We start from the raw sequence: 12,027 nt of genomic DNA, 5'->3' as shown, positions 1-12,027 counted from the left end.
CTCTCTCTCTCTGTGTGTGTGTGTGTGTGTGTGTGTGTGTGTGTGTGTGTGTGTGTGAACTTCCATGCACTAATCACCATAATATTGAAATACAAAAATGACTGCAATCATGCAAATCATGCTCCCTGCATTTATATACAATTACACAAATTACTACAGCTCGCACATGACTACAACTGCTATGATCTGCTTTCTTTCTGCCCTGTCATTGTGCTTTCCCAGTTGTCTATCAGTATAGTAAGGTGCAGCTCATTGCAGGATGATTCATCCAACACTGAACTCCCCTTTCATGCCAGAACAGTTCAAGATAATGAAATTTGATTTTCAGTGATTAATAGTACATAAAGAAGCACTTAATTTTGTTACATAGTTAATACTCGAACACTAACACAAACTGAGATATGTAAACCTTTTTGTATACTATTTTTAGTAGCATTTGAAAGCTTATGAATAGATGAGTAAAGATACAATATCTATTGTATAAAACATTCTTGGACTTCTTGCCTCAAGCTTTCAATGTTAGGAGCAACTGACTGTCAAAATATCTGCTGTGATGGCCTTATATAGCCCAAAGGTAGTTCTGATTGGTAAGTAGTTACATCATGCTGCTGCAGATGGTGTCAACATCTGCACTGGTGGTACCACTGCTCCTGTCGTAGCATAAATGTTGCGACGAATATCTCTAGCTCTTCTCTGCATCGAGAGCTCACTTTCATGCAGTTATAAGAATATATCTGAGATAATGGTTGACAGTTTTCTCGCACATTCTTATTCCTACAGCCTCTATAATTAAAGAGTCTCAGTAAGCGAGATCTTGGGACACAACTTCTGTTTCGTTGAACAGTATTTTATGTTTTTAAGGCTGTGCTCAGCAACTACAGATTTCTCCAGTTTTCAATTTTTAATATGCCACTGATGCACTCATCTATTCATAAGCTTTCAAATGCTACTAAAAATAGTATAAAAAAAAGTTTACATATCTCAGTTTGTGTTAGAGTTCGAAGTATTAACTATGTAACAAAATTAAGTGCTTCTTTATGTACTATTAATCACTGAAAATCAAATTTCATTATCTTGAACTGTTCTGGCATGAAAGGGGAGTTCAGTGTTGGATGAATCATCCTGCAATAAGCTGCACCTTACTATACTGATAGACAACTGGAAAAGCACAATGACAGGGCAGAAAGAAAGCAGATCATAGTAGTTGTAGTCATGTGCGAACTGTAGTAATTTGTGTAATTGTATATAAATGCAGGGAGCATGCACAGATGGACTGACCAATGTAACTGCTTCCACACTTACATGGGATGTTGTAAATCCCAGGAATCCTGAACCAGAGACTGTCTTTAACAGAGCATAGCATCTGCTTTACCTTCTTAGGAGGTCAGAAAATAAATCTGATGCCTCTCTTCCCAGGGCTCTGCTTATTTTGCTGGATGTAATTCTGTAGAAGGGAAGTAATGCAACCAGTGGCTCATTGTGTGAATGTCGAACATTTTCACATTTCCTTTTCTTGGAGAATGCTGACTTGGTATCACGAGGCCCATAGCTGTCAAGGACAGTCTCAGCCCCAGGATTCCAGGGATTTACAACATTCCATGTGAGTGCAGAAGCAATTACATTGGTCAGTCCATCCACAATATTTCTGACTGTTGTGCAGGACATCACTGGCATATTAAAAATCAAGAATTGGAGAAATATGCAGTAGCTGAGCACAGTCTCACAAACATAAAATACTGTTTGACAAAACAAAAGTTTTGTGCCATACTCCCATATACTGGGACTCTTATAATTAAAGAGGGTATAGAAATAAGAATATATGAGGAAACCTTCAACCGTGGTGGTGAATATAATCTCAGCAGTGCATGGAAGCGAGCTTTCAGTGCAGAGAAGAGCTATGTTTATGCTACAGTGGGAGTGGTGGTGCTACCACTCCAGGCACTGACACCATCTGTTACAGCATGATGCAACTACTGACCATTCAGAAGCTGTCTTTGGGCTGTATAAAGCCACCACAAACAAACATGAGTAATATGTCGAACATTTAACTCCAGCAATACAATGAAACTAACAGAACAACTGTAGGAAGTAGAGTGTTTTGGGTAAGGACAAATTAAATACATGACAAGAACAATCATGATACCACTTCAAACAAATATTTGTCTAATGTGATGTACATGAAATCACCAACCAAAAAATGCAAAAATCACACACCATTGGTATCATGCATTTCACTACACACACATAGCTCAAATGAAGAATACTGGGAACCCCCACACAACTTAAAAGCCAGTATCTCAAATTTTGCTTGACTTATACATTTCAAATGAAACCCATGAACCAACAACCCACACTTAGCAGAATTAAGTATAAACAAAATCTAAGGAGACCAAAATAACTACAACACACTCCACGATACCACTATAAACTACTAAATTGTAATTTCAACCACCAACACAAACCACAAAATCATAAAAAGGTACTCCAACATAAATATCGATATTTATATCCCAAAGAAAACTACTAGAAACAAACACACACACACACACACACACACACACACACACACACACACACACAAGCACACTCATTAGAAATCCAAAATAACCATCACCGAAAGCCCTTAAAAACACTGCTACGTACATGAGGGGAGATTGGGACAGTATGATGGTTGTATGGGGGCTTCTCAGCAAAATTTTTGCAGCATAGATAAAACCAGCTTGGAAAAATGCTGCCAAGGTTGTTTTGGGTATGTTGTAAATGTTTTGTTGGGATGTCCTCCACACAGTCTGAATATCTCCCCATATGATATCCATATTTTTGGAGCCCCAAAGAAAGGTATTTGTTGCCACTGATTAGCTTTGGATGTAGAGGTGCATGCCTCAGCACAATCATGGTTGCGTAGGCAACCACAAACATTTTTCCATGACAGCATTGACAGTCTTCTCACAGTTATGGGGATTCTTTCAAAATAATAAACAGTTTACTTATTTTGTTTCATGTCTCGTTTTCATATGACAGTCCCTTATACTACACAATACGTATGGTCATTAATGCCCTGTCATATCCTTATTCTTCTTTTAATAAAAAAATAGCAAAAAGTATGAATGTAACACTAGGGGCAAAAACAACTTCTACAAAGATCTGAATGTGTTAACATTAGCACAAAAAGGGGATGGACATATAAGTATATATGTATTCAGCAACCTACCTGAGCACTTAAATGCCATGTTATGTAATGTAGTGAGTTTAAAGACTTAATTAAAGAACTTTCTATTGGGCAGCTCCTCCTCCACTGAAGAATATAATTACAGAAAACCTTAAATTTAATATCTTCAACTTTTGTAGTCTTGTCTTCCTCAGTTGTGTGTAATATTAGGGTATATTGATAATTTTTATTTTATGGACCGTCACAAACCAAAACATTGCATCAAAACAAGTGTCAAGTTCATAGTGCTGTGAAATGTGGAGAAAAAACTGTAAATTAGCATTTAGAGGAAGAAGAACAACGTCAAAAATGCGACAGGAGCGTAATATGTAGGAAATCGTCCATGCAACCTGCCACTGAATATGTCTTACAGAAAATAAAGGCGAAACATGTATGGCACTTAAATTGTGTTTCATTCAGTTGCTGTCAGACAGTCCATAAAGTAAAAATTATCAATATACTTAAATGTAATGTTTTAGGTTAATAGTTAATTAGAATTAGCACTGTTACGCATCAATATAATGTCATTGCACTGTATTGCACTTAAATTATTACTGACTTATTTCCACATCCCAGACATGAGTCTATGTGGGATCCATGGAACATGACTAATGTAATGTAATACCGAAACTGTACCACATGCATGAACTATACTTGTGTGCCTACCACATTTCTTTGTAGTTCTACCTTCCAGAAGGGCTTTATGAATACATCTTTAATGATGAGGACAGTATTACAAACATTTTGAATACTGTACAACAGCCAAGATGGCAACTGGGAGTTCCCCTACCCCTCTTGTTCCTCTAACAGCTTATGGAAAGCTTTTCCTTTCGCCCATGGCAAACATACTATGTTACCACATCACATTTTCTACTGTAGCTTCTGTAGTATCGTAAGAAACATCAACCAACAAACAAAGGGTATTATTACCTGACCACAATATTACTGCATTTGGTCTTCCATGGCTGTTACCAGAAACACACGATATTACGGTAAATAAGTACATTGGTACTGCGGAAAACACATCACACTGTGAAAGCTTTCTGGAAAGATGTGGATATACTAACAAACGTTTCAGCATGTCCTCGTGAAACCTGATTACAGGCTGACCAAAGTGCCCTCATTCCCAGGTGCAGTAATACTGTGGTCAACTAGTACTGACAATGTCACAACACTGCACTATGGAAACACTGTTACCACTGGCACAACTTACTTTTGTTCATGTAAGAAGCTATAATCACAACTTTACTGTAGTATTATTTGATGGCTGTTGGCTGTTGTGTGGGGGCACAAGTGTACTATGTGCCAGGAAATTATTAATTTCTGCAAGCTAAGGACTAGGGTGGGAATATGACATATGAGAAACATGCAAAAAGATTAAATGGATACTTTCCCTATTTGTCTTCACAGCTGTCACTTCTGCTAACCTCTAGCTCATCAGGAAGTCATTATGTGCATCTGTGTGAAACGAGTTAAAACTGTGTGTTGGACTAAGACTGTTCTTTCACAGGCTGTGCGCTACAAATTACCTCATCTGCAAAATACCTCATGGACCAACTTAAGGCTACAATCTGTCACACAGCTTCAAGTATGTTCCTGTCCAGAGTACAGCATAAACTACTGCACACAATAAACATGTAGAACACACCCTACTTCAAAGGGAGTAAGCAAATACATTTTTTGAACAACCAAGAGGCTGTGGATATGACACAATCTCCGTATTATTCAGTCTAGCAGAGATGAAAGTCTAGAGCACTGTGACGGAGCTCCTGTAGAGTATGAAAGGATTTCTAAGAAAGAGGAGCACAGCACACAAAACTGAAATTTCAGTAAGCTCACCAGGTACACTCAGATGGCACAACTGGCATCACAATGCCAGTGTGACACAGTGCTGAGGGCTCAAATTGCAGACCATCACAATGTATTAACACTGTTAACATATCACATACAATCAATGTAGCACAATTCCTCAGAGTTTGAGAATTCATTCACAATCTATTTTAATCATCATCCACTTACTGGAATTTAAACTCAATTATTCTTGACCTACAGCTTCCTTCTGGTGTATGAAGACAAGATTATGAATGCACTGCATAAAACAAAATGGAAATAGCTTACAGTCACTTACAGATGCAATACAATGAGTGAATCTGGATAATTTCACACTTTTCTCAATATTTGAGTACAGGTGGAACTATCATGTATAGTACCCTGTAAATGTCTGACAGGGTGACTTGCAATCAAGGATACTTCTGGCAGGCAAATGGGCACCTGAAAGAAGTTACTAAAATGTGAATAGAATAAACGTTTGTACATTGGTCAAGATTTAAAACTGCTCTAAGGAAATGAGATTCTTAATCACTCCACCACAAGGATGCATTTACACAGGTACTCTACAGCAATCCAAGATATCCCAGAGGCTCTACATATGAAATAGAAAATCAGAACAAACAGTTGTGAACTGGGAGAAGTGGGAAGTGTACACTGATGCAAAGCTGGGATACCACCCGTCAGCTCTGACTCGTGACCTAACTATATTTGTGTGAAGTCACTGAGCCCTTATGTGTTTGAAATGGATTGTTTGCAGATGGTGTGTTAAGAGTAAGTAGTGGCCCACTCTAATGTGTTAAGTTTATGTTTCTAAATGGCTCATAAGGGATGTTAATGGACTATGCACTATGCTGTGTGTTATTCGGTGTGCTGGAAGTTTCTTTTTGTTGCCTTGTCAGTGAATTATTTCGTAGTTAGTTATTTGCTACTGATTTCCAGTTTTCAAATTGTTGAATTTTTTTGTATTGCTAATGGCTGGAACGTTATTTTAGTGTTATGTTTGGTACTAAGAACGATTCTTGCAAAGAAATCTACTAGTCATTCATTCATTGCTGCTGTGGGCAACACTGTGGAGAATACATTTAAATTTCTCCAATTATACGGCCTCAGTGGCAGAATGTCTGAAATATCAGCAGTGTGCAGAATTTATGAAATTGTTGCTTCTCAAACCAGAAATCTACATCTACATCTACACTCTGCTAACCATCACAAGGCGCATGGCATAGGGTACATCCCATTGTACAAGTTGTTAAAGATTCTTTCTGTTCCATTTATGTGTGGAATGTGGGAAGAACGATTCGTTGAATGCTTTTGTGTGTGCAGTAATTATTCTGATTTTACCTTCACGATATGTGGGGGGCTGTAGTATATTCCTAGAGTAATCGTTTGAACCCAGTTCTTTAAACTTCAATGCTAATAGACTTTCTTGGGATAGTTTATGTCTATTTTCAGGAGTCTTCCCATTCAGTCACCTCAGTATCTCTGTGACACTCTTCCATGGATTAAACAAACCTGTGACCATTCGTGCTGCCCTTCTCTGTACACATTCAATGTCCCCGGTTAGTCCTATGTGGTAGGGTCCCACACACTTGAGCAATATTCTGAAACTGGTCACACGAAATTTTACATTTCTTAACATTTAAAGTAAGTTGCCAATCTCTGTACCTTGCTGAAATCTTAAGATCTGACTGAATATTTACACAGCCTCTTTCAGGTAGTACTTCATTACAGATAACTGCATCATTTACAAAAAGACCAATTTTACTATTAATATTGTCTGTAAGGTCATTAATACATAATATGAACAGCAATGGGTGAATGAGTTTGTGTAAGGTAATTGATTAGATAAAAAAAAATCTACTCACCAAGCAATGGCAGAACACACATATAATAGATTATAATTAGGCAAGCTTCCAGAGCCAGTGGCTCTTTCAGGCAGAAGGGTTGTGTAATATGCACATTGTGTATTCTAGGTCTGTACTGTAAGAAGTGTAGTGTGTTTCTGTATGAACATAATTTTCTTTGAGATGCGGGTATCGAAATTTATACTGGGAATCATGGAGTGGGTTGTTATATTTTCATCTCTTTAGGTTTTGATGACATTTAGTTGTGCTAGTTATGTTGTTGGTATCATGGGCTTTGTTTGAGCTATATAAGTCAAGGGAAATTTTGCTATATCAGATCTTCAAGATGTGTGTGGGTTCCTGGTACTGCAGTCTTCATTTGAGTTGTATAGGTCAAGCAAAAAGCACGATACCAATGGTGCACTGATTTTTCCTTTTCTTTGGCTTATTGTTGAGGATTTTGTGTGCACCATTTACATGTTAATATTCATTGTGGAATGGAGTCATGATTTTTACTGTCATGTATTTAGTTTGTCCCTGCTCGAAACCACCCACTTCCACTTGTCCCAAAAGTGTTTCATTCTATTGCTGGAGTTAAATATTCATGTACTATTGTTGTTTGTTTGTGGGCATAATGAGCGACTTCTGGTCATCATATCAAATACCCCCTCCCCTCCAAGTACTGGTGTCGACTACCTTGATGACGTCGTGGGTAAAAGTCGATGGGTAGTATCACAACCTTTGTTTGTCCCACCTGTTGAAATCATAATTATCTTAGAGATTCCATACATTTCCAAACTCATTTTGGGCTGTTCTAAGAACTTTCACTCCCCTTTGTCAGCCATTAGCCTCTTGAATTGACTGAAGTATGGATGCCTTTTCAGAAACAAGAATACAATTAATAATGAAAAAATTTTAAGCCACACTAAAAAATCAAGTATTGGATGCATGGGAGGCTTCGACAACCAATGTAGCAATCACACAAATATTACCATTCTTTTCACTCTGCTTTTCTTTACTCTTTAAATCTACCATCACACCCTCTCCTTCTTCTGAGAATGAGATGATGTAGGATAGAGATGTTTTTTCACTTGGGTTTGCTCTGAAAAATGAAGATGGGGATGAAAAGTGGTGATCTGTGTTCAAGCATGCAACTGCCAAAAATCTCAATTGTGGCGACAGAGAGAATCTGCAAAGCAGATGAGATTTCGGTTGGTGGGATGTGAAAGTTTGGCTGAGAGTTGGTAAAGCCAATGGATTTGAATATAAAACTCCTTTGTGTTGACAGCATAGCTCACAGACTAGGTTCACTGCTACAACAATTTGTTCTATAATTAATTCACATCATTATGGCAACAGCCAGACCCTCCTTCCTTACTGATACAGCACTATACAATTTAAAACCTCCAATAACTACTTTGGTGCACACACCACATGTTTTTGCAAAAACTATCACAAAAGCTCATACTATAACTTTTTCGGGTTCTGTTGAAGTCTCAGATTTTATTTTCACATTTATCAGAACAAATCAGTAGATGTCACCATTAACATCTGTAAGTGCTACTTCATTCCAATATGATCATCTACATAACTACATTCTTTTCTCAGGGCTCAAGGAAATGATAAGAATTATAAGACTGTATGTTATCTATCCTTTATTGGATGTGTGGTGCACCTATTTTTTTCCTCTCATTGGCAAGTAAGATCATGTCACTGCAATAAAAAAAAAATATGAAAGACTAGTACTTCTCGATATAACCATAGAGTTATAAATTATTACTGAGCCAAAACACAACAATTGTCTGTTCTCTAGTTTCCATTTTGGTACAATGATACCACTGATCAAGAGTCTAACTATAAGTTCACCATTAAATTCCGCTTAATATATTCAGACACATTCAGATAATATGTCTTTCAAATTCCTGGATGAAATCAGATCAATTTGGGCACATCAAGTCTTTAAAGAAGTGATTTTGCAACGTGTTAGGCTGATATATTTTTATTACTTTTCAATTTAGCACACGGAGACTTGAACTACACTTCTCCAAACACTAAGAATATAAGTTGTGGAGGAATATGAATGACCCCTTCACGCGCAAAACAATACTTCTAACAAATTAGACTTCACAAAAATGTTAGGTTTCGTCTGATGTGAGCTATTCTGTGTGTTTGACGCTCCACAAACCGAAGTTTACAGCATAACTTCACAAATAGTACTCGCTGACAAGTACTTTATGTGCGATGTAACTGCTTTTAACACGGGGAGCAGAGGCGTACGTGCAAACTATTTTTTTACAGTATTTTACCGAAATGTTCCCCGAATTTTAAACAACCTTAACTGCCAATCTACATGATAAAAGTTGATCACAACAATGCTACGTACGACAAACATATTGGGCACTTATGCAGTTTAGCAGGTACGGAAAAAATTTTTCATTTTTTTTCAAAATTTCATCGATTATAGTCAAATTTGATACGCTGATTACGAATACGATATTTATTTTCGCCCCAGTCAATTATTTACATCAAAAAAATTGTTTTAAATTTTTTTTATTTTTCAATATTTTGTCGATATAGTGAATTCTGATGCGCTGATTTCGAATATAACATCCATTTTCATTTTCCCTTGACCGTCGGCGATATCTTCTGCCCGATAAGCGCGGCGCTGCCGATGACGCAACATTGCGTAATACACTAACTAATCAGTATTTTCAAATCATAGGCGGCCGCTGCCGCGGCCGCATTCCAAATAAAAAACTCCCAACCTAACCTCAAGTGGGCTACGCTACAGATCAATTTATGCAGTTTAGCAGGTACGGAAAAAATTTTTCATTCCAAATGTATCTGGCTTGGAGAGCTTTGTGGGTGAATATGTAAAGTTTGTTGGTGATTGTACTTTGTATTTTCATAAATAAAGTGATCTGTAGCGTAGCCCACTTGAGGTTAGGTTGGGAGTTTTTTTTTTGGAATGCGGCAGCGGCCGCCTATGATTTGAAAATACTGATTAGTTAGTGTATTACGCAATGTTGCGTCATCGGCAGCGCCGCGCTTATCGGGCAGAGGGAAAAATATTGAAAAATAAAAAAATTTAAAAAAAATTTAAAACAATTTTTTTGATGTAAATAATTAACTGGGGCGAAAATAAATATCGTATTCGTAATCAGCTTATCAAATTTGACTATAATCGATCAAATTTTGAAGAAAATTGATAAATTTTTTCCGTACCTGCTAAACTGCATAAGTGCCACATATTGTACATACGAAATGCTTACTATAAAATACCGCTCATTATCGATCAAGCGCAAATGTAACTTCCCTTGAAATACCACTGTAGCCCTATTACACAACTTTACCTTGTGAAATTGCTGGTTTTTGGTAACTGTTTTATTGAGTACGCCTACTGGGTTTTCACGTTCGAAAAATCAAGTTCCTTTGAAGTATCAAATTGTTTGACAAAACACTATCTAACACGGCAATTCCATTCTAATTTCCCCGTTTCCCTTTCTCCCTGTAAAGCATTAAGTTTACCACAACAGTCTAACGCTGACCAAAGATGTAGAAATACATTTTTTCAAAGGACAGCAGTGAAAAAAAAATTAATAAATAAATAAAATCGAAGAACTGACGATGATTAGAAAAGATATAATTCCTGGAATTGTTCCACTCACTAATTGGCGGACAGTAAATTATTGAACAGGAAGCAGAATCATAACACCGTAATTCCAGAGTGTCAGGAACGCTGTAATTCGAACTGATCGATTTAAGAATTCTGATTAATCCAACGCCACAGGATTACCCTTAGCAGGACGCTAACTGAACTGCAGCCCAGAGTGATAGTACAAAACATAAAAAAAACGTGGAACATAAAACACACAAGACGAAAATCGCGCATGGAGAAAGGACACATGTGAGAGCCCCCAACAGCCGATCACGGAATTCTACGACAGTCATGATTCACTCATTACAGGCGAAGGGAAAACACAGCGCCTGTTGCGGCCTGCGTATAACTACTTTGATAGCCGCAATTCAGCTGTTACGCCACCGACGCTCGTACACACTATGCGAGCATGTAAGTCCTCCGCACTAGCGCTGAACAGCTGTCGTGTTGGACACTATCTCAGCCGGTCAACCCTATCGGCTGGCGGGAAGGGGCAGGGAAGTGAACACGGTGTCTGGAGTGAATCGTCCGCATTGGTGTATGTTCTGCGGGCGACTGCGGCAGTGGTGGTGATTGCAGCTGTACTTCTTGTTTAGGCAGATTCTGATGTCTTCGCTGGGTAGCGGACGGTAATTCCTCTTGAAAATTGTACGTAGGCTTGACTCTGTTCAGAGAAATGGTTATTGACCTGCCATTGACCAATATGTCCAATTGTACGTAGGCTTGACTCTGTTCAGAGAAATGGTTATTGACCTGTCATTGACCAACATGTCCAACATCTGCATACTTCTCTGTGACACAATATACAGGCCAGTGTACGGAGGTTGTAATGGTGGTTATATGCCATCGGTGTGGAGTATGTCATGAGAGCAGTGATCCAGGTCCTGATCCATGTAACAAAGCAGCATGCCACGACGTGAAGCCTTTGGAGGACGGAACTATGCACATGGTTCCACAGGTGACGTAAGAAATCCAGCTGGTGTTGCAAGGAAATTTGCAGTGTATCGTCATCGATGAATCTACCAGGCAGACACAATGTCTCTCCGTTTATAAGTTATTTGTAGGCCGAGCAGAACCATTGGAATAGCTGAAGTCCACGTATTGTCATGCCACATGAGAGCTGCCTTCAAGGAATGATGCTAGTGCCTGACCATGCCATTGCTAGTGGGTTGGTAACTGGTGGTCCTGTGGTGGACATACCTGCAAAATTTGGCAACTGTGTGAACAGGTCTGACTCAGACTGCCATCCACAATTGGTAGTAACATGCTACAGGCACCCAAACTTCACTAACCACATTGACACAAAAGTAGTGGCTAACGTTTCAGTGGTAATTTTATCAATTGGCACTGCCTCTGGCCAGCAGGTAAAATGATCAATCATTGTGAAAAGCTAGTGTTCACCATTCGATGGAGGAAGTGGCCCCACAACATACAGGTGTACAAGGGCGACACATCCATCTGTGTCTGTGAAGTTACCGACTGGGGCA

General features: G+C 38.4%; 1 protein-coding gene across 3 annotated transcripts in view; it reads left to right on the top strand.

Moving 5' to 3' along the window:
* LOC124788118 overlaps positions 1 to 12,027 on the top strand; it is a 436,861-nt gene that overhangs the window by 387,836 nt on the left and 36,998 nt on the right. The gene's annotated exons all lie outside the window — the stretch shown is intronic.

The sequence above is a fragment of the Schistocerca piceifrons genome, chromosome 1, assembly GCF_021461385.2.
Source record: "Schistocerca piceifrons isolate TAMUIC-IGC-003096 chromosome 1, iqSchPice1.1, whole genome shotgun sequence".
Lineage (NCBI taxonomy): Eukaryota > Metazoa > Arthropoda > Insecta > Orthoptera > Acrididae > Schistocerca > Schistocerca piceifrons.
The sequence above is the reverse complement of the archived record's forward strand: the minus strand, read 5'-3'. Positions and strand labels throughout refer to the sequence as shown.